General features: G+C 46.8%; 1 protein-coding gene across 4 annotated transcripts in view; it reads right to left on the reverse strand.

The window, feature by feature from the left end:
* Nucleotides 1-875: 875 nt before the first annotated feature.
* The window catches only part of CRTC3 (CREB regulated transcription coactivator 3), a 123,366-nt gene continuing 102,946 nt past the window's right edge, over nt 876-21,295 (reverse strand). The window contains exons 21-25 of one of the 4 annotated variants that reach the window (XR_012018491.1): nt 21,060-21,139; nt 20,268-20,471; nt 19,354-19,603; nt 10,222-12,911; nt 876-3,428 (exon numbers count right to left, since the gene is read on the reverse strand). The gene's annotated coding sequence lies outside the window, so the exon portion shown is untranslated. Of the gene's footprint in view, nt 3,429-10,221; nt 19,604-20,267; nt 20,472-21,059; nt 21,140-21,295 lie in introns of all 4 variants that reach the window. The other 3 variants (XR_012018489.1, XR_012018486.1, XR_012018485.1) reach the window with 3 other exon arrangements.

Raw genomic sequence — 21,295 nt, forward strand, 5'->3', positions numbered from 1 at the left:
TGATCCTCACTTTTGCGCCGATGACTCCTTGCGGGTCAAACTGTTTCCCATAATGTGTTGTTTTATCCTGTAGCCATTATCCCAATTAGACCCATGGGGGATGTAGGGGGTCCTGAGGTTTCTCTGGTTTGTTCCAAGACGCTTCCCATAGAGAATCCCAGAGCCTCTCCAGTGGTTCTGAATGAGGGATGATTTTAGCACCCCAAGGAGCATCTGGCAACATCTGGAGACGTTTTTGGCTGCCACAGCTGGCATCTAGTGTGTAGAGGGCAGGGATGCTGCTGAACATTCTACAGTGCACAGAACAGTTTCCACAGCAAAGAATTTTCCAGCCCCAGATGTCAATAGTGCTGAGGTTGAGAAACTGCTCTAATCCAAACCAACCCTTAATCCCAAGTGACTTGATGGTTTCAGGTCACTGACTTAATGAAAAGACCTCTAGTTATGGTAAGAAAAGAAAAGAAAAAAAAAACCTGAAAAAACAAAAACAAAAAAAAACACAAACAGATCTTTTGTTTAAAAAGTATGCAGTTGAAAAAAAAAAAAAAAAGTATGCAGTTGACCCTTGAACTGTGTGGGTTTGAACTGTGTGAGCCCACTTACATGCAGATTTTTTTTTTCAATAAACACAGTCTAGTCCTGTAAATGTATTTTCTCTTCCTATGATTTTCTTAATAATATTTTATTTTCTCTAGCTTACTTGATTATGAGAAAACAACATATAACACATATAACATACAAAATATGTGTTAATTGACTCTTCTGTTATCAGCCAGGCTTTGGTCAACAGGGGGTGATTAGCAGTTCCATTTTTGGGGACTCAAAAGTTAGAGACAGATTTTTGACAGTGCTGGGGTCAATGTCCCTACCCCCTGAGTTATTTCAAGGATCAACCATATACATATCTTGCCTAGATCTTAGTCTTTTTTTTTTTAAGATTCTGTTAAAAAAAAAAGATTCTATTTATTTATTTTAAAGAGAGAGAGTGAGCATGGAAAGGAGCAGAAATAGAGGGACATGCAGACTCTGTGCTGAGCATGGAGCCCGATGCAGAGCTTGATCTCACAGCCATGAGATCATGACCTTCAGGAATCAAGAATTGGATGTTTAACCAACTGATCTCCCCAGGCACCCCAAGATCTTAGTCTTTAAATACCATTCTCCACTGAAAGGAGCCAGGGCTTCTGAGAAATGGTTATCCCAAGGCTGGAATGGTCAGGCAAGGAAGGTATCAAAGATCATGAGGTGGATTAAAAGGATGCAGGCAATCAGAAGGAGCTCTCTGCTCACATATGGGAAGATGTGAATGTTGAAAAAAATGCCATTATGCTGAAATCCATACCTGCTATCCTGTGTCGTCTAGAGTTTTCTTTTATAAAATAAAAAGAAATAATGCTTTCATTACCTCTCAAATTAGGTGTTCCCCATTTTCTTTAGTGTTATCCATAATAGAGGGAAGGAAGTTTACATCATCTTGGCTCTGCTCCAGAAAGGAAGCCAGAATGAGGTACAGAGTAATCACATAGTTATCATCAAGCAAACTATGACCGTACACTACTGTGGGATGGTTGTAGCTCTCATGTGGGAGAGAGGGAAAGAAATGTGTGAATAGGTGACTGCAGAATAGATGGATATGTCTGTGGTAGGGTACTTCAGCTGCAATCTTCCTCTTCTTTTTTTAAAAAAATATTTTATTTATTTATTCATGAGAGACACACAGAGAGAGGCAGAGACATTGGCAGAGGGAGAAGCAGGCTCCCTGCAGGGAGCCTAATGTGGGACTTGATCCCAGGACTCTGGGATCAGGACCTGAGCTGAAGACAGACACTCAGCCACTGAGCCACTTAGGTGCCCTGCAATCTTCCTCTTCTAACCAAAAATCCAACTCAACTAAGCTTAAACAATATAAAGAAGTTATTGGCTCATATAATCAAGACATTGAGATAGTGCTACTCAAAGCATGGTCCATAGACTGGAATGGTCTACCATCTGTTACTGTTCCACATGAGATACAACTATACTGTTGAAATGACTATGTGCATAATCCTCTTTGTACAAACTTCCTTTTCTCTTTTGTTGATAATAATAAAGACTAATGAGGACACTTGGATTTAAAAGGCAACAGAAGTACCATTTCTCATGAAGGAAACTTCTGGAAACCACATAGTTCATTTTTATTGTATGTTACAAAGTATCATTTCATAAGATAACAGGAATATAAAACTGGAAATAAAAAAAACAAAACTGCCTTTGTTACAGACAGTTTGAGAAACACTAGCCTAGTATGGTAGAGATTCACCATCCTGGCTGCCCCTTAAACCCACCTGCTTTTTGACAACTTCTCATCCTGGAGATCATTCCCAAAAGTTTTTACTTAATTGGCTTGGGTGGGGGGTAAGCATGGATACTTTTAGAAGCTTACGAGGTGGCTCTAATGTGTAGCCCGAGTTGAGAAGCGGTAGCTTCAGATAAGACTTGATCCAGTGCTCAAGTCATGGACTGTCATCAGGGACCTGTGTTCTCATAGCACCAGATGCTCATGTTAGAAAAGAAGACAGATCTCACATCAGTGAAGCCAGCTTCTACCTTAAGAAACTAGAAAAAAGTGAATAAATTAAATCTCAAAGAAGCAAATGAAAGAAAACAGTAAAGATCAAAGAAGAAATCAGCGAGATAGGAAAAAGAACAATAAAGGAAACCAATGGAGCCAAGAGCTTATTCTCTGAGAAAAATCAATGAAATTGACAAACCTCTAGCTAGACTGACGAGCAAAAAAACAGAGAAAACACAATTCACCAATATCAAGAATGCAAGAGGGGACGCCACTACGGATTGTACGGATGTGAAAAGGCTAATGAGACAGTATTACGAACAACTTTATTCCATAACTTAGATGATATGGACAATTGCCTTGAAAGCCTCCAACTACCAAAGCCAATTCAGGAAGAAATAGATAACTCGAATAGCCCTGTATTTATTAAAGAAATTGAATTTGTAGCTAAGACATCTTCTCACAGAGAGAGCTCCGGGCCCAGGTGGCTTTATTGGTGAATTCCACCAAATCTTTCAGGAAGAAAGAATGCCAGTTCTACACAAACTCTTTCAGAAGATTGAAGAGGAGAGAACACTTCCCAACTCCGTTTCTGACCAGCTTTCCCCTGATACCCAAACCGAAAACATTACAAGAAAAAAAATATATGGAGATCCTTAAAACCTCGTTCTTGAGAAAGTCCTCTCTTGTTGCCTGCTCCTCCACAGCTCTTTTGAAAATAGTTTGTTCTAACTCAGGACCTGGCCGTAAGTAACTTCAAACTGTACAACATGACTCCTTCTTCCTGAGGCGGATGTTTGGACCCAAAGGCAGCCTTTTCACTTATGTTGGGACACTGGCGCAAAAAGGTGTGCTGGAACCTTCTCAGGAGATTGACCTAAGAGACACAAAGGGAAGGAATTGTTGATGGGAGGAATGACTGCAATAGATGAGGAGAGAAAAGTCTACTGCCTACTATAGGCAGAAATTGCGGGAAAGAGAGACATAGAGAGAGAGACAGAGAGAGATTGAGTTAGCAATGAGGGAATAACCCAGTTTCTGTTCCTTAGGAGGCCTCACTCTTCCAATTCTTTTAGATTCATGTAAGACTCTACACTTGACCTCCCTTCCCAAAAGCCAAAACTACCTGAATAAACAAAATCCTCAATAAAAGCAAAGTTCCTTCCATTCCTTCACATTAAAGCCTTGCTGTCAATTCCTATCCTAAAGACACCATGGGCCATCTTCTTCATTCCCAGAGGCCTCAGAGATTTAATTGGATTCTCTTTTCTTCCGTGTTTTCATTTTTTAAAAAAAATTATTGAGGTGTAACATACATATAGCAAAGCATACAATTCTTAATTTTTTTTTTTTTTTATTATTTATTTATGATAGGCACACAGTGAGAGAGAGAGGCAGAGACACAGGCAGAGGGAGAAGCAGGCTCCATGCACCGGGAGCCCGACATGGGATTCGATCCCGGGTCTCCAGGATCGCGCCCTGGGCCAAAGGCAGGCGCCAAACCGCTGCGCCACCCAGGGATCCCAAAGCATACAATTCTTAAGTATATACCTCAAATAATTTATTTTTAAAAATAATTTATACACACACTGCTGTGTAACCACCACACAGATATATAACATTTTTAACACAAAAACTTTACTCTCTCTACTCTTTGTGGAGCTGCAGACCAGATTATGAGCAGTTGTTGGGTGTCCATGCACTATGGACTCAGCTGTGCCCTCCCATAATGCATGTGTTGAAACCCTAACCCCCATGTGACTGTATTTGGAGATAGAGTCTTTAAGATGTAATCTGGGTTAAATGAAGTCATAAGGGTGGGGCCTTGGGGCAGCCCGGGTGGCTCAGTGGTTTAGCGCCGCCTTCAGCCCAGGGCGTGATCCTGGAGACACGGGATCGAGTCCCACATCAGGCTCCTTGCATGGAGCCTGCTTCTCCTTCTGCCTGTGTCTCTGCCTCTGTCTCTCTCTGTATGTCTCTCATTAATAAATAAAATCTTAAAAAAAAAAAAAGGGTGGGGCCTTAATCTAACAGGACTGATACCTTGTAGGAAGAAGAGACACCACAGCTCGCCCTCTTCTCCCCCTACCCCTCCTCTGTGTGTGTAAAGAGGAGGTCATGTGAGCACACTGAGATGGTAGGCCCCTACCTACACACCAGTAGAAGAGGCATCATAATGAAACCTACCTTGCTGGCACCTTGATCTTGAACTTCCAGCCTCCAGAACTGGGAGAAATGAATTTCTGTTGAGGCCACTGGGTCTGTGGTATTTTGCTATGGCAACTCAAGCAGATTAATATACCATGTGACTCGTACAAAGAACCGAGAGAGGAGAAAGATGTCTTGCACAGAAAACTACCCTTCGTAGGTACAAGCAGGGGAACTGTGCCCAGCCTGGAGTGGGAGGAGAGCCCTAGCAGGACAGCCTGAAGACCTGCAGGCCCTCTGGCCACTGGGTCTGGTCCACTTCTAGGCTGGCTTGGACATACTGCACGGGAGACATTTGATAAATTTGGAACCATAGTTAAATGTCAACCAACAGCCTCTCATTCATCTGTCCCTGAGGAAGTGCTCCAAGACAGCCCAACAATCCAATAGGGCTTTTGTTTGATTTTCCTGAGCCAAATGTGACCCTGGTGGGTAGGCCCATCTGAGCAACAACTCATAGGAAAAACGAATCCCACACCATGGAATGGGCTCAGTACACTTGCCCAGCCAGATGATACTGAGCCACGCCTGAAAACAATGCACAGAACTGGCCCAGCTCTGCTCTGGTGTTAACTGGGAACTCCTCATCCTCACCTGGACCTCGGTGAAACCTTGGCCACAGAAGCTGGGAGGGGTCAGTCCTGGTCCAGGTCCTGTTACTTCGTCATTGTCCCATGGGTTGTCCACAATCAGATTTCTGTGTCCTAAGAAGGTCACTCACTAAACTTGTCACTCTTGTGTGAGAACTAAGGTATCAGCAACAGAGAACTTCTGGTCTCTCTCTCTCTCTCTCTCTCTTCTGCAATTGCCATATTTCTTTTGTTTTTTAAGATTTTATTTTTAAGTAATTTCTACACCCAACATGGGGCTCGAACTCACAACCCTGAGATTAAGAGTTGCGTGCTCCACTGACTGAGCTAGCCAGACGCTCCATGCAATTGCTGTATTTCTATTGCTAGAGCTTTCTGTCTTTTTTTGTTGCTGCCAGGATTTCTCTTCCTACTTGTTAGTGCAACGCTGAGAGTCAACCCCTTCATCCACCTGCAACAAGACCCATTGCACAGGGTCATCCTGTCTGGGTTGCTGTGATGGGAGGTGCGGGAAGAACGCACCCCAGACTCAAGGCAGCAGTTGTCTCAAGGCAGGGGGAGGGGGTTGCAGAGAGGGACACTCTAGGGGCTTCAACTCTCTTGGTAATATTTGTTTTACTTTCCTTACACTTGGTGATAGGGATGTGAGCATTCTGTATTAGTCTTTATGCCTTTTTGTATATGATAGTTGATAAAAGCTTTGTAAAAAGATTAATTCGGTATATGCGAATATTACAAATGCTGGGTGGAGCAAAACTACCATGCTGTGTGCAGAGACCCCCATCTCCCTGATAGAGCTGAGCACCCTACTACCCTCCCAGAGGAGCCCTGAGACCAATGGTGGCACCTCACAGACTAGACCCATTGATGGTACTGGAATCTATGTGCTAGTGGGTCCAGAGTCCTGGAAATGTTGCCCTCAGTGCTGAGAATGAGGCTCAGCATTTTGTGCACACATTGCTTAGACTGCAAACAGACTGCTCCAGGAAGCGTTTGGGGTTTCTCATTCATCTGAGAGGATGTGGACATGGTGAACATGGTGAACATGGTGGACATGGCAGACATGGCAGATATAGTGGATATAGCGGACATGGTAGATATGGTGGACATGATGAACATGGTGGACATGGTGGTTATGGTGGATATGGTGGATATGGTGGACGTGGTAGATATGGGAGACATGGGGAACATGGTAGATATGGAAGACATGGGGGACATGGTGGATATGGTGGACATGGTAGATATGGGAGACATGGGGGACATGGTGGAGATAGTGGACATGGCCAAACTGGGCAAAACACAAACATGTATACAAACAAAACCAAAATCCTGACCTTTGTTTCTAGTCCTTGGGTGACTGTTCAATATTCTACCAGCATTGAAGAAGGGGAGCATGAATGTGACGTCCCTCACCCTGGAACCACTCCCCACCAGATCTCCTTGGGCAGTTCTTCTCTCCCTTTGCTCCTTTGCCCACAGCAGCTCTGTCTAGCAATCAGTGCCCTTTGGGGATGAGAGTTTTCCTAGGAACTTATGAAAACACTCCATATTCATTTTGTACCAAAGATGTAAAATGTGTCTTTGTGTGAAAGGGGAACAGATTTCGGTGGGGTTTTGAATCATAAACAGAATATATATATATATATATATATATATATATATATATATATATATATATATAATGTATTTTTTTTTCCTCAGAAGGAGAAGAAAACAACATAGCTGCATGGCAGGCAGTATTACAGGCTTCTCAGGTCTTTGGAGGAGAACTGAACCACAGGGCTCCTGGACCATCTTCAAAACCAAGTTTCTAGAAAGCATGATCTCTACTCTGACTCTATATTCTCATGTCCTATTCTCTCCCCGTTCTGCATTCCAACCTCTGTGGTTTCTATCCACCCACTGAGACAGCTCTCTCCTGGGACCTCACCAACTTCCTCGCCATGCTATTCAACAGGCTCTGTTCGCTCCTCATCATTCCCGGCTTCCCAACACCGGGGGACATTTTGGGCCTCTTCTTCCTTGAAACATCTCCTTTCTTCAGTGTGTGGGACACCACCTGCTTGGTCTAGCCCTTCACCACTTCTTCCCAGGGGAAGCTGCTTTGGGCCTGCCCCTTCTATCCGTCCTCACATGGATGCCATAGCATCATTCTGAAATGCAATCTGATGGTGACTCTGCTCTCCCCTGTGGCTCCCACACCGGCTGACATCCCAGCTCATGTCCCTGTGCCCCCCACCCCTGAGCCTGCTCCAGCCCACTGTCTGCCCTTGGCTCCCTCCCTCTCTGGGCCTTTGCACTTCCTGCTGTCCCATCCCTTTGCTGTCTCCAGCTTGTTCTTCAATCCCTACTTTTGTCTCTTACCTCTTACAGAAATCTTTCCCTATCCCCGCCTACTGGCCCTCCACTCCCCCAGCCCCACTTGGCATTAGGTGCCCTTCCCATGATGGGTGGGGTATTAATAGCATCTTTGGCAGTCAGAATAATGTAAGAACTATTGATTTAATTAAAATTGTGCCAGAACTCTCTTGGGAAGGTGAAGGAGGGGAAAAGGTGTGTTTACGTGTGGGTGTTGGAGTGTGTAGGGGGAGAGGTGCCTGATAAGAGCTTTATCTTCCTCTTCCACAGCAAGAGTTCAGGAATCAGGAGAGGATGGTTCAAATGGAAAACTCATGAATAATCATGTAAGCTTATCATTGCGAATTATGGAGGTAAATATTAGAAGAACTAACTCAAGAGTGTGAACTTTGTGATTCTGGGCTAGGGGACTGTTGCTGTTTAACCAATATTTATTGTACAACTGACCAAATCAAAATTAAATTAGGAAAATAAATGAAACAGATCAACTCAGAGCTGCTGCGCTCGGCCTAAGCGGGCAGACCTGGTCCTCCCTTCCCGGGGACTTTGACAGCACAGTTGGAAACTAGACAAATCGTGGTTTGAGAAATGCCCGGGAAACAAGAGGAGAACTGCCAAATGCCTTGGATGAGATACAGCCACTTGAACAACAATGAGTCTCTCTGTGTGATGGGGGAATTTTGCTGCATTTAGTTTCTATAATGCACACATCTCTCTTTTGCAGTCTGTTGGGCATTCAGAATCTGGAAAAGGCCAGAATCTCTCCCCCGGGCTGTATTCCCTGAAACCTACAGATTGTCATTGCCCCACATTTAAGAAGCTGTGTTTTTCTGAGTGTTTTTTTCTGGCTGAACATGTGCCTTCCTGATCCTCTTCGGAGACATAAGGAGGAGGTCTTGATAAAGCACACAGGAAGGGACATCCGGGTGGCTCAGCGGTTGGGTGTCTGTCTGCCTTCAGCTCAGGGCATGATACCAGAGTCCCAGGATCGAGTTCCAGATTGGGCTCCCCGCAGGGAGCCTGCTTCTCCCTCTGCCTGTGTCTCTGCCTCTCTCTGTGTCTCTCATGAATAAATAAATAAAATCTTCAAAAAAAAAAAAAAAAGGCACACAGGAAAAAGCACCATTCCCAGAGCTGTCTCTGATAATATGTAGGATTTTTCAGACGTAATTCTAGCCATTTTAGATCAAGGAAAGCGCGTGTTTTGGTTAGGTCCTTTCCAGGCCAAGTTTCTACACAGATTTTCAGCAATGTCAATGCATGATATATAATTATAGTATCTTTAAATTAGGAAGAGGCTGCATGAAGATGCTAATGCAGCCTGCTGCATTTAGAAAGGCTTTCAGCCCGAATCATGTAGAACAGGGACCTATTTTACTATTTTATTTCATAGTCACATGTGAAATAATGTCTTTTTTAAGCCTTAGAAATTTGTATATTTATGAAATCTGCAAAAGGGAGCGTCACGTGTGGGGGCCGCCCCAGGGATTTCTAAGAACACCTCTTCCATGGGGTCTGTAAGATTAGAAGAGTTTTGAGAGGTGTATTCCCAGGGTTTGCCCCTGTGGCTGAAAACTCACACCTACCACCATTCCCAAGAGTGGGTCCTGCTGTCCCTCGCCTCCACCCAAGCATAGAGCCACAGGACAGTGGGGAGGGCAGGCCCTCCGGAGGCTGAGCCAAGCACCCACTCTGTCCTGTGGATTGGGATCCAGGACACCTGGAGATACAGTCAGTTAGTATCATGGGCACCAAACTTGTTAGGATCATGAAAAGAACAGCCATGGTTCAGCAGCGATGAGAAAGCTGCTCTGCCAAGATAGGGAGAGAGGAAAAGCAGATGTCCTAGGCAAGCAGGGATGAGAGATATCATGTCTTGAGAGAGGCCAGCCGGCAGACACCTATGGGGACCAGGAGACAGACAGACAATTCTGTCCTCTGTCCCTTGAAAAGACAAAGACATGCAGACACAGTAATACATCGTAAGAAAAAAAAGAGATGACAGAGAGAGAGAGAGAGACAGATGCATAGACAGAGAAGACGAAAGGAACTGAAGGCTGGCCTGGGTTCCCCACACATAGCCCTGCCCCCAGGATGGGCTACTCTCGGGCCAGGATCCCTGAGCTGGCCCTATCACCAGCAGGGGCATAGTCATTTTCTTATAACCTAATGGAAGGGACTCTGTCCCTTTCGGTACAGTCCCTGGGTGAGTCAGTCACCAGACAGTGCTTGGCATGGGAGGGAGCTGGGGCTGCTGTTTTGTGTCTGTTCTGGTAATTTATTTTTATCCTTTTGGGGCAGGGGTGGGGGTGGGGGGAACACTTGGTGCTTTCTTTCCCCCAGAGGGATGGGAATTAAGCATGTCAGTCAGTATAATAAAACTCACCAAATATGTCTCTTTGTTCAGACAATGGTATTTTTTTCCCTAGTCATTAAGTCAATGCTGCTGTAGGAGTGACACTTAAGTGACTGGGTTTTTATTTTTGTCCCCAAGGTACAAAAAGTACTGCTTACTTTCTTACTGTGTACAGGCGGGGGGATGTGTCCAAGGAGATCCTTCCAGAGCTTCGGAGAGCTGGGAGTGGTTGATCTGTGCAGAGATCTGCCTCGGTCACCACCTCTGTAGAGTCAGAAACTGCACCATGGCATGTTTCGAGACTTCTACCCACTGGCTTGTAGCATAGACTGGGTACCCCACGAACGCATTTGAAAGGATGGGCCTGAGGGCTGTGGCTGTGGGTAGAACTGGCCACAGCAGGCAGGGAGGGGAGCAGGGGGGTGAGGAGCTGGGCTGCAGCGGTGTAGGCCTGCTAAGATGGGGTGGGGGTGGGGTAAGCAAGCACCTGCTTGCCTCTGGTCTGGCTTACCAGGAAGGACAAAGGCTGTTCCAGGGTCACGGCAGCCAGCCGGGCTCTGAAGGGTGGGGGCCACAGGGTATCTGGGAGAGAAACTGGGCTGCCCATCCCACATTGCAACCAACACAAACACGCTGGCTAGACTCCGAGGGTGTCATCACCATGAAGCCCTCCATGGCTTCCAGTGTTCCAGGACCCCAACTCTGCTGGGGTTAAGGGGTACCCAGCCTGAGTGATCATAGATTCACTGTCTTGTGGGTGATCATAGATTCACTGTCTTGTGGGTCACCTCCTCCCTCCCCCAGGGCCAAGGGACCTGCACTGTCATAGAACTGTGGCTGCCAGTGATGGGCGGGGTGGTAACCTCCCCAGAGGCCCTACAGGGAGGGTTGAGGCTGCCCTAGCAGGGAGGCCAACCAACCCTGCTCTGAGCTTTGATCCTGTTTTCCTTCACTCTCACTCTAGGCCTGGGATATAGAAGTTTCGGGGGAGTGAGGGAATGCTCTCCCTCCCTCTGCAGGTGGCCTTCAACCTCTGCTTCACCAAAGGCCCTGCGAGGCCAATTTTCCAGAGTTTCCATCAGAGGCCTCCTCCCATTGACTTCCGGCTTCAGGGGTCCTGGGAGCCTCTTGTTCCCTCAAGGACTCTGTGGTCTTCATTTCATTGTTTCTGGCAATGACGGTTGCCCTGTGAAGACACTTGTGAAACCAAGCTGTCTTGGTTTTCAAGATTTGGGGAAATTATTTAATTTTTGTTTTCTGCTGAAAGTTTGGGAGAAGTCTTGATTTTTTTCCATCAAATTTAGAGATCTCACCAAATTGTATCTTAGGATTAGTGGGCTTCTCATTTTAATTAGGGCAAGAGGGCCCATCTCAGTTCATTATAAAGTCTTCCATTTATTCATTTATTTAACAAACATTAGATACTTACTATGAGCTAGGCACTGTTTTGGTTTTTGTTTGTTTTTTTAAACTAAGCTCTAGGCTCAACGTGGGGTTTGAACTCAGGACCCTGAGATCAAGACTCAAATACTCCATGGACTGAGCCAGCCAGGCGCACCAGGACTAGGCACTGTTTTAAGTTCTGGGGAGACAGTAGTGAAGAAAACAGAGGAGACCAGAGGAGACTCTATGCTGTGTGTATGTGTGTGTAAGACAGATGGGGGTGGGGGTGGGTGGAGGGAGGGAGAAGGAAGAAAGAGGAAGAGAATGAAAGAGTAAGAGGGAGAGAAAAAAATAAACACATTTTGATCATTGATTCTGTTCCACTTAATTTATTCAGAATTTTCAGGGCTTTTTTGTCCTCCTATATGTTCACACTTTCTCCTGGAAATCTGGCATGTTCCCCAGCTTTCCTTCCCTCTCTCCAGTAATTTCCCCCACTGCCACAAAGGTTTCTCTGGTCTCTCTTCTGCTTAATAATCCAACCTCCTGTAATCCTATTAACGGTAGTTTCGAGGTGATGGGGGCCACCAGCTCCCCTGCACTGTCCTCATCTCATCCCCCCAACAACAGGTAATAGCCATTTTCTAAAGTCTTCTTTCATTTCATCTGAGAGATCTATTCCAGAGAATAGGATTATTAGCAACATTTCACTGCTTTCTTCTTTTACTTCTGTGCTCGGGCCTTTCTCACTGGGATCAGATTAATTTTCTTCTTCTATTCAGACTTCTTACAATTCATGTGTAAACCCAATAAGAGCAAGTGGATGTTTTAAAAAAAAAATCACCAAACCTCATAGTATGTATGTGTTTGAAAGGGAAAAGGAAGAAGAAAACAGAAAGAAGGAGGGGAGGGGAGGACAATGTGAGTAGTGCTGAGGTCCTGCCTCCTACCACTCCCCGTGTGTAGCCCAGTGAGCAACAGGTGGAAGGTGTGATGGGAATCTGTGGTCTTCTCGGGGGGTCGGGTCCCCTGCACCTCTGACACTGGGAGCATCTCATGTGCACTTTCTACAGCACACAACCCATAAGGCAATCCGACTACACCTGGTGATTCACCAGGGAAACTGCCATCTGTCCCCACTTTGAAGAGAAACCGGCTATGTTGGATTTCTGATAGGCGGTGTGGTACTGGAGAGAAATCTGTGGTAATGTAAGGGACTTTCATGAGTATCTTTGACTACACAGCAGAAGGTCTTACGTGGAGATTTTAGAATCCAATCCTCAGGTGAGATGTGATCCCATTGTACTAGACACGTCATCCCATAACACACATCTGAGATCTCATAGTCCCTCTGACAGGCTGAAGTAGGCAAACACCTCTCCCTGGAGCCTCCAATTTATAGCCTGATGATCCATGGCTTGGTATATGTAGGCAGATGAGCAATCCGATTCCTACTCTCTGGACTCTGAAGTTGGGAATAGCCAAAGAATAAGGCGGTTAGCCAGAGGAGCTGAGGCTTGGAAGTCCCACAGTGCCATTTCTGCAGGTCAGCCTTATTCAATGTGGGAGGAGATTTCATGCACATAATTCATTCACTTAACATCTATGGCACCGGTGATGTCTCAGGTACCATTCTAGGTACTGGGGATACAGAGAGAAACAAGGTCCCTGTTCTCGAGGCACTTACCCAGAGGCAAGCAATAAATAAATAGATGAGCAAGATGGTCAGAGAATGGCAGAAAGCCCTCAAGTTCTGGAGCAAAGCCATCAACTGTTTTCACAAGAAACTATTTTTCTTTTGGGAAACAGCTCTCTGATCGCTATTGGGTTTTGTTGTTGTTTATAAGTTTAAGTGGCAAGGTAAGTTTGGTGATGAGGTGAAAAAGACCTCCATGGAGGATATATGTCATCGATTCACTCTGGCCTCCCCAAACCATGGAATACTCTTCCTCAGTTTTGAGAACTCCCCACCTTATGAACTCATACCTCTCCATGGTGGAAGCCAAGTGAGTTCCCAGTCTCACTTGCAGATGGAGCAGAGCATGGGACGCGAGATGCCACCAATCAGATGCACCTGCGTGAGCCTAAGTGACACCGAGAAGCAGGTGCCAAGGAATCTTCTCTGGAGAGAATACAGCAGATCCATCTGGCTCCCAGAGGTGGCAGCAGCAGCAGGCATCCCAGTGATGGTCTCCAGATTCAAGTGCCCAGCTGCCCAGCTGGGCAACAGCGGGGTGTGTGTGTGTGTGTGTGTGTGTGTGTGTGTGTGTGTGCAGTGGGGCTCATACAAGGATTAATCCAGGCAAATGCTCTCCAGGCCTGGTTCTCTGCCCTGCCTGGCAGCCTACTCTCCTTGAATGAATTCCTCTTCAGCTTAAACTAGCTAGAAAGGAGTCTGTTGCTTGTAAGCAAGGGCTGTCGCTGTCACAACGCGTATTGCATTATTGCTACAGAAAGACAATAATGCAACACACAAGATCATTTTGGACAGAGGGTAGTGCTGAGCTGGGAAGAAGCTAGCACAGGGTGTTATGAATGGGCCCCTGCAAAGGAAAAAATAGCCTGACAGGATGACATCAGTGCTGATTGCATGTGTAAATACATCTGATCAAAAATGATGTATCATCATTCATGTAGGATCCACACATTTGTAACAGTGGGGGGAAAACCCAGGCAAGGTGATGTGAGAGAGAGACAGGCAGGGTGGGGCTATTTTTGATAAGGTGCTCGGGGAAGCCTGTTCGAGAAGACGTTCCAGCTGAGACATAAAAGGTGAGAAGGAATCAACCATGGAAAGGTCTGGTAAGGACACTTCTAGGCAGAGGGAGTGGAAAATATGAAGGATGAGCTTGGGATGTCGAGGCACAGAGGGAAGGTGGGTAGGTCTCGAGGTCAGCGCAAATGGGCCAAGGACATGATGACCCTGGGGTGCAGGCAGGGGCCAGGTCACGCCAGTCATCGCAGGCTATGGGCAGACATTCATGTTTTGTTCTAAGGATGATGCAAATCCATTAGAGAATTTCAAAGAGGAAGCAGCCTTTAGAGTGTCCCCCACTGATCTTCACCTTCTAGTTTTTAAACCCTTTCAAAATCTCTTCCACACAGAGTATGGCTGGTCCGTGCACCCACCGGAATACTGCAAAAATGGCAGACTTTTGAGGCTAGGTCTAACAGACAGTGTGACTTTGCCTTGCTCTCTTGGAGCAAGCCAGCCACCATGCTGTGAGGACACTCAAGCAGCCCTCTGGAGAGGCCCCCTCAGGGGGCCCTAAGGGCTCCTGCCGGCAGACTTAGGAATGAGACAGCTGGGAAGTGTATGCTCCAGCCCCGTCAAGCCTTCAAATGACTACAACTTCAACTGACATCTTGACCCCAACTTCCTGAAAGAGTCTGAGCTGGGGCCACCCAGCCAAGCAGCTTCAAATTCCTGATCCGTAAGTGGGTGAGATCATAAATGTTTGTTGTTCTAAGTCAGTGAGTTTAGGGGTAATTTGCAGCCTCTTTCCATTCTTCATAGTTAGTTTTGCCTGGCAGGGGCCCGTGCTTTAGTAGCTGTTAGGTATTTGGATTATCAGCCCTGAGTAGGAGTAATCACGTAGAAGGGAGTCACGAGTGAGATGAGACCAAATGGTGGAAGCGGAGAGAAAGCAGCACCCTCAGGAGGGCTGAGTCACTCGTGCCGTTTGGGAGAAGACAGAGCAAAGACCTGCCGCCTGCTCAGCTTTACTAGCATCTTGGCTCTTTCTATATCCAGGTGTTCTCCTGGGCTCCCAAGTCTATGTGACCTCACTGTAAATACCCTGTGACTTGGCACGATAGGGGTGAGTTCTTGTCCTCGCGCTACTCGAAGCAATTCTGAACCTGATGCTGGAGGACTGGCTGTTGTCCTGATTCCCTCTCTGGGGCTGGGTAGAGTGTCAGCCCAGCTGTGGGCACAAGGCACAGGCCAGTGGTAGGAGCTGCCTTCTGCCTCCACATGGTCCTCACCTCACATCAGCCTCCCCGGCCAGGTGGGATAAGGGGTCATGTAAAGGGTATCCACTTCTTCCTCTCTTCCCATTAGGAGGGGCTGGGTTCTATGGATCCCACATTCTGAGCTATGCTCCTTCTCTTTGGTTCTGGCTGTGCCTGAGAGCGTGTTTGGGTTGATTTCAAGGATACTCGAATGGCATGTAGGGATAGGAGGTACTAGAATTTCAGCTCCTTAGCATGAAAATCAGACACAGAGGATTTCCCCCATCTGGGGCAATAATTTTAAAAATATTAGATAGAAAAAGTTCAAATACAAAAATATAAAAAGCACACTTGCCTTTCTCTCCCCACTTTGATTCTTTACATCATCTCCAGTGTTTCTCTAATGCAAACAGCCCCGTGATCAGCATACTTGTTCGCAGGCATAGCCATGTGCAGTTGAGCGGGTATTTCCAAAGAGTAGATTCCTGGAAGCTTATCTGCACATTTTATATGTTGATAGGTTCTCCCAATGGCCCGTCAAAAGGCTCTACCGGCATGTAATGACCACAGCACACAAAAGCACCCCTTTCCTTTTGCTGACACAAGATACTATAAAATTTTTAAATTTGCTTTTCTCTGATCCCTGGTGAGCATACATGTCCCTTTTCAACTGGTGGCCATCTGCATTCTCCTGCCAGATGCCTGCTCTCGTCCTCCGACCATTTAACATTGGAATATAAAGCTCTGTATTTGCTGTGAAGGGACTCTTGTGGTGTTGTTTCGCATGCTGCTCCTGTTGTCAGTACTTTATCTTTTATCTTTGATATGGTCTCTAGCGCTACAGAAGTTTTCTATTTTTGAAGCCAAATCTGTCCATTTTTTTCCCTTTAGGGTTTCTAGATTTTGTGTCCTGCTTAGGAAAGTTTTCCCCACTCCAAGACTATAAAAAATATATTTTATCGTATTTTCTTCCAGTACCTTAAAACCCGCTTGATAGCTAATGTCAAATGGTCCTTTAGGAAGGTGGCACTGATTGACGTCCCATCAGCCTGCTTGCCCACATCTTCACTAGCCTCTAGCATTGCAATCTTTTCAAATTTCTGCTAACAGTGAACCACAGGTATCTCGTTTTAATTAGCATTACTTTAATTGTGAGCCAGGTCCAGAGTCTTCCCATATGGATATTAGTTCTTTATATTCCATTCTCTGTCAGCCTGCCTGATCCAATCTTGGCCCTAGTTTTTTTGGTGGGGCATTGGCCTTTATCTTATTGATAAAGGGCTCGTTGTTTACAAAGGAAATGAGACTTGTGTCCCACCCCATTCCCCCAGTTGGTCCTTATCTCTCTGCCGTCTGCTAGAAGCTTCTGTTGCCAGCTGCTGGGTGCAGTGGATGGGAGAGGAGGGAGCCCTCCCCACACCGCACCTGTTGCACCTGTCACCTAGTCAGCTCCCTGGACCTTACTCCCCCCACCGTACCTGGCACACCCCTAGAGCCAGCTCCCTCTCCTCCCAGCATCCTTTTCTGAACATTTAAGGTTGGATTTTCACCTTCAACTCAATCCCATCTATTTGCCTTTCACTTTCCAGCATCCTTTATTTCTCATAATCTGATACTGAAGGATATCGGTTTGGTTTCTAGTCCTATGATGGTCTTTAAATACTTATCATCTCAGTCATGTTTAGAGGGGTGGGTTGGAGCACAGAGGTCATAATAAGTTCTCAAGCTGCCATCTTGATTCAATCCCTCATTCATTATTTGTACAATTTGGTTCTTTTACTGTTTCTTGTGGGGTTTCTAAAATTTTTTTAATTTAATTTCAATTTGCCAACATAGAGTATAACACCCAGTGCTCATCCCATCAAGTACCCTCCTTAGTGTCTATCATCATCACTCCATCCCCCCACTGACCTCCCCTTCTTCAACTCTTTGTTTCCTGAGTTAGGAGTGTCTCATGGTTTGTCTTCCTATCTAATTTTTCCCCATTCAGACTCCCTCCTTTCCCTTATGGTCCCTTTCACTATTTCTTATATTCCGCATATAAGTGAAACCATATGATGGTTGTCTTTCTCTGATTGACTTATTTCACTCAGCATAATACCCTCCAGTTCCATCCATGTCGAAGCAAATGGTGGATATTCATCCTTTCTGATGGCTGATATTTCTTGTGGTTTTAAATTTGATTTTCTCTTGTGTGTCAGCTGTACTCAAAAAATACACATTAAAAAAATATTCTCTCCAAGTTTTCAGGCCTAGTGTCAGCTGGAAATAATGGTCATTTTACCGAAAACACTTTAATAAGCCACACTTACATTCACACAAACTAGATGAACCAGGCAGACCATTGTGAATTGAAGAAGAAGAAAGAAAATCAACTTCTGGAGGCTACAGCTGGGCACATTCCTGGGCACCGAGCTGGGGGCCGTAAAGGTGTATAAGGGCAGCAGGAGGACACCAGAGGTGCTCTTTATAGGCAGCAACCTCATCTCCACTTGGGGTTCAAGTTTCACGTGTGGCTTTGGGCAGTCACTTATTTATGTCAACACTGGTAATCAGTAGATGTAATAGTAATATTCACCATCAGTCAAAGGCATCTCGCAGGCTCCCTTGAGCCGGACCCACAGGCATGTGGGAAATGTTGGGTGTCTCCTCTTCCTCTTCTTGTGCTCTTTCTCAGTTTTTAAATTTTGTTTTGTTTTTCAAAGAGAGAAAGAGAGGCAGGGAGAGAGAGCATGTGCATGTGTTGGGGGGAAGGGGCAGAGGGAGAAAGAGAATCTTAAGCAGGCTCCATGCCCAGTGCAGAGCTCCACACAGGGCTCGACCTCACGACCCTGAGATCATGACATGAGCAGAAATCAAGAGTCAGCCGCTTAACCAACTGAGGCATCCAGGTGCCCCTGTTTCTCGGTTTTTGATTCATCCTTTCCCCTCTCTCCATTTGGTCCTTTCCAAGTCTCTCTCTAAGTGTCCCCTGCACCTTGCCCTCATCCCTCCCTACCTGCTTCCATTCCTTTCATGGCTTGCTCCATAGAACATCAGTCTCACGAGTTGGTCCCAACAAAGGGGACTCGGGGGTCCGATATGTTTCAGAAATGCTGCCTTCCGTGCCAACCTCCTAGAAGCGGGCTGGCACTCTAAAGCCTTCGGGAAGCCCTTCAGTGAGATGTGCCATCACTGCACTCAAGCAGCCAGCACGCTGGGCCTGCAGGGGACTCCTCTGTGCACCCCTCATTAGCATTCTGCAGAACCAGTGATTGCCAGGCCTTGCCAGAGAGGTGGTGAGACGTGTGCGACAGTGTGATGCTGGGAATTCCCCAGAGCTAGGCCAGGGACAGTGATCTCCAGAAAGAACCTGGAGCAGGAAGTGAAATATCTCACCAGCTCCCACCACCACTGCCTGATCCAAAAGAGGAAGGGAAGGCAGGGACAGTAGCTGGAGCCCAGGTGGCAGCACAGCCACCCCGGCTGGGGACCAGACAGAGCTGCAGGGGTCCCTGCACTGCTCCTCAAGAAGTCCAGTCCCTATGAGCTGGCGACCAAAGCGACTCTTCACTCCAGGGCACTGATGAGAGGTTAGTGGGGCAGCACACAGCCTCAGAGGCGCTTGCTCAATGGCCGGGCGGAATAGTGGTACTCAGCGGCCTCAGTGGAACCTTCCCTCCAGGGTACCGCCATGAATGTGGCTCCATTTCAGTGAAACCCAGACTCTGTCTCTCCCACTCAAGCCTCGAATTCCCAGGAGAGAACATGTCATGGGCCAGGTAGATCAAGCGAGCATCACCAGGGGCCCTGGGCTGCCCTGACCTGGCCTGGCTTCTGGGGAGGGGGTCTGAGCAGTCTCCAGCTTGCAAGGCTCCTCTGTGACCAGAAAGCCCAGCCCTGGCCACGTGCAGGGCTCGCTGAGGGGAAATGAAAGCCCTGTGGAAACCAGTGGAGGCAGAATCAGTACTTACCAGGCCAGGCTTCCAGCGGATGAAGACCAAGCATCCTCTGAGGTTAGTGCCAGGTCTCTGGATCCAGGAAAGATCTAAGGGTGGCCCCTCCACCCTGGCCAGACTGGTGAGTCACACGAGCGCCTTAGTGGGGGGAGAGGGTGGAGGCCCAGCCAGGACCCCTCTGTGTGCTGAGAACACTGTGTGTGCTTCTCCTTTCAGAGTGTGAGCTTGGTCTTCTCAACAAATCCTTTTATTGCACTTCTGAAGTCTAGGAATAAAGGAGCTATTTCATAAAAAGAAATACTGCAAGCAGGACAGATAACATTTAGAAAGTGCTTACTAGGGGCTGGCACAAGCCCGTGTGGTGGGTCTGGCCATCCCCGTTTTCCAGCCGAGGAGACTGAGACCACTGAATAGCCTGGTTTCACAGCCAGGATGGATAGAGATATGTGTGAACTCAGGTCTCTAATTCCAGAGCCCATGCACCTGACCCCTGAACAAGACTGCCTCTATGACTTGTTCCTTGGGCCCAGGCTGACCCTACATCCCTGCTTGCCCTGGTTGGTTGACAGTTCCTGTTCATGCCTGTTGTTCAGGCACAATTATTAACAGCACCTCCTTTCACGCTGACAATGTGTCCTGGTTTGGATGATAACGTTTAAGGAAACTAGGCTAGCTGGAACCTAGATTATCATAGCAAGATGCTGGTGGGCAGAGCTCGGAAAATCCGGTCTGCAGCTGCCCCTCACTAGCCCAGAACTCTGGCTGCCATGCTCATTCTCCTGGGACAGACCTCCATTATGTTAGTGAGGGTGCCACCACTGCCCCCTGGATATCTGGGCACCTTTGCAAACTGGCCTTCTGAGATTTCTATGATGCCAAGGCTTGTCGTTTATGTTCTCTCTGTCCCCTCCCCCCTAATATGAATTTACCAGATCTTCTCTCTGTCTCCATTCTTTAGCCTGGCTATGAAAGAAGCCGTTGTGTTCCAAATGCTCCCAGGTAGGGCAGCCATGCTCTGAGTGTTTTCTACTTCCCGCAGTGGATACCAAAGCTTGGGGCTTCTGAACGTTGTCCAAATTTGCAGATGTATCCTGGAAGCAGAGGCCTGGGGCTCCCACTGAGACTGAGCTGTCCTGGAGAGGGTGCAAATGGAAAGGATGATAGCTTTGGGTGCCATTTAGCTGGGCACTGGGTTGTCAGAAGTGAGTCAGACACAGTCCTTGCCTCAAGTTTCTCATACACAGAGGGAAGGCAGATGTTACAACAAAATCAGCCCTACAGTTAATAAAGTGAAGCTGTGGCACAAAGTACCACTCAAACCCCAAAGACGAAATGGACAGAGAAAGTGTATGTGGTCAACTATCACCAGAACACTGCATAACAAATGACCCCATCATTCAATGGCTTACATTATAAGGATTTACTTCTGACTCCTGTGTCTGCAGATTGACTTGGGCAGCCCTGCCAGCCTCTGCTGGGCAGCTGGATTGGCTCCTGGGCAGGGGTTTGGTTGAAGTCTGCCCTGTCTCATTCTTTTGGAACCAGTGGGCAATGCAGAGGGAATCTGTGCCTACAGCAATGACAGAAGCTCAAGTGGGCATGCTCTGCTACCAAGCCCATGTCAAGGCTTTGCACAGGTCTGGTCTCCAAACAACTCATTGGCCAAAGGGGCTGGAGGTATACTACTCCCATGATGGGAGTGGAGGGAAGTAAATACTTGCCAAATAACAATCCAAACTTCACAGAAGGCTTCACAGAGGAGTTGTCCGGCGTAGGCCTTGAAGAAGAAGCTGGATTTTCCCTAATGAAGATAGTATACAGTGCTGCTGTCAAAAGGACAAAATATATCGGGGTAGGGGTAGTGATGGGAAGCGAGGGCATGGGGGATTCCCCTGGGCTAGAAGCCTGGCATGTGCTTTCCTTGAACACAATACTCTCTCCTCCACCCCCACCCACC

This window comes from Canis lupus, chromosome 2, assembly GCF_048164855.1.
Source record: "Canis lupus baileyi chromosome 2, mCanLup2.hap1, whole genome shotgun sequence".
Taxonomy (NCBI): domain Eukaryota; kingdom Metazoa; phylum Chordata; class Mammalia; order Carnivora; family Canidae; genus Canis; species Canis lupus.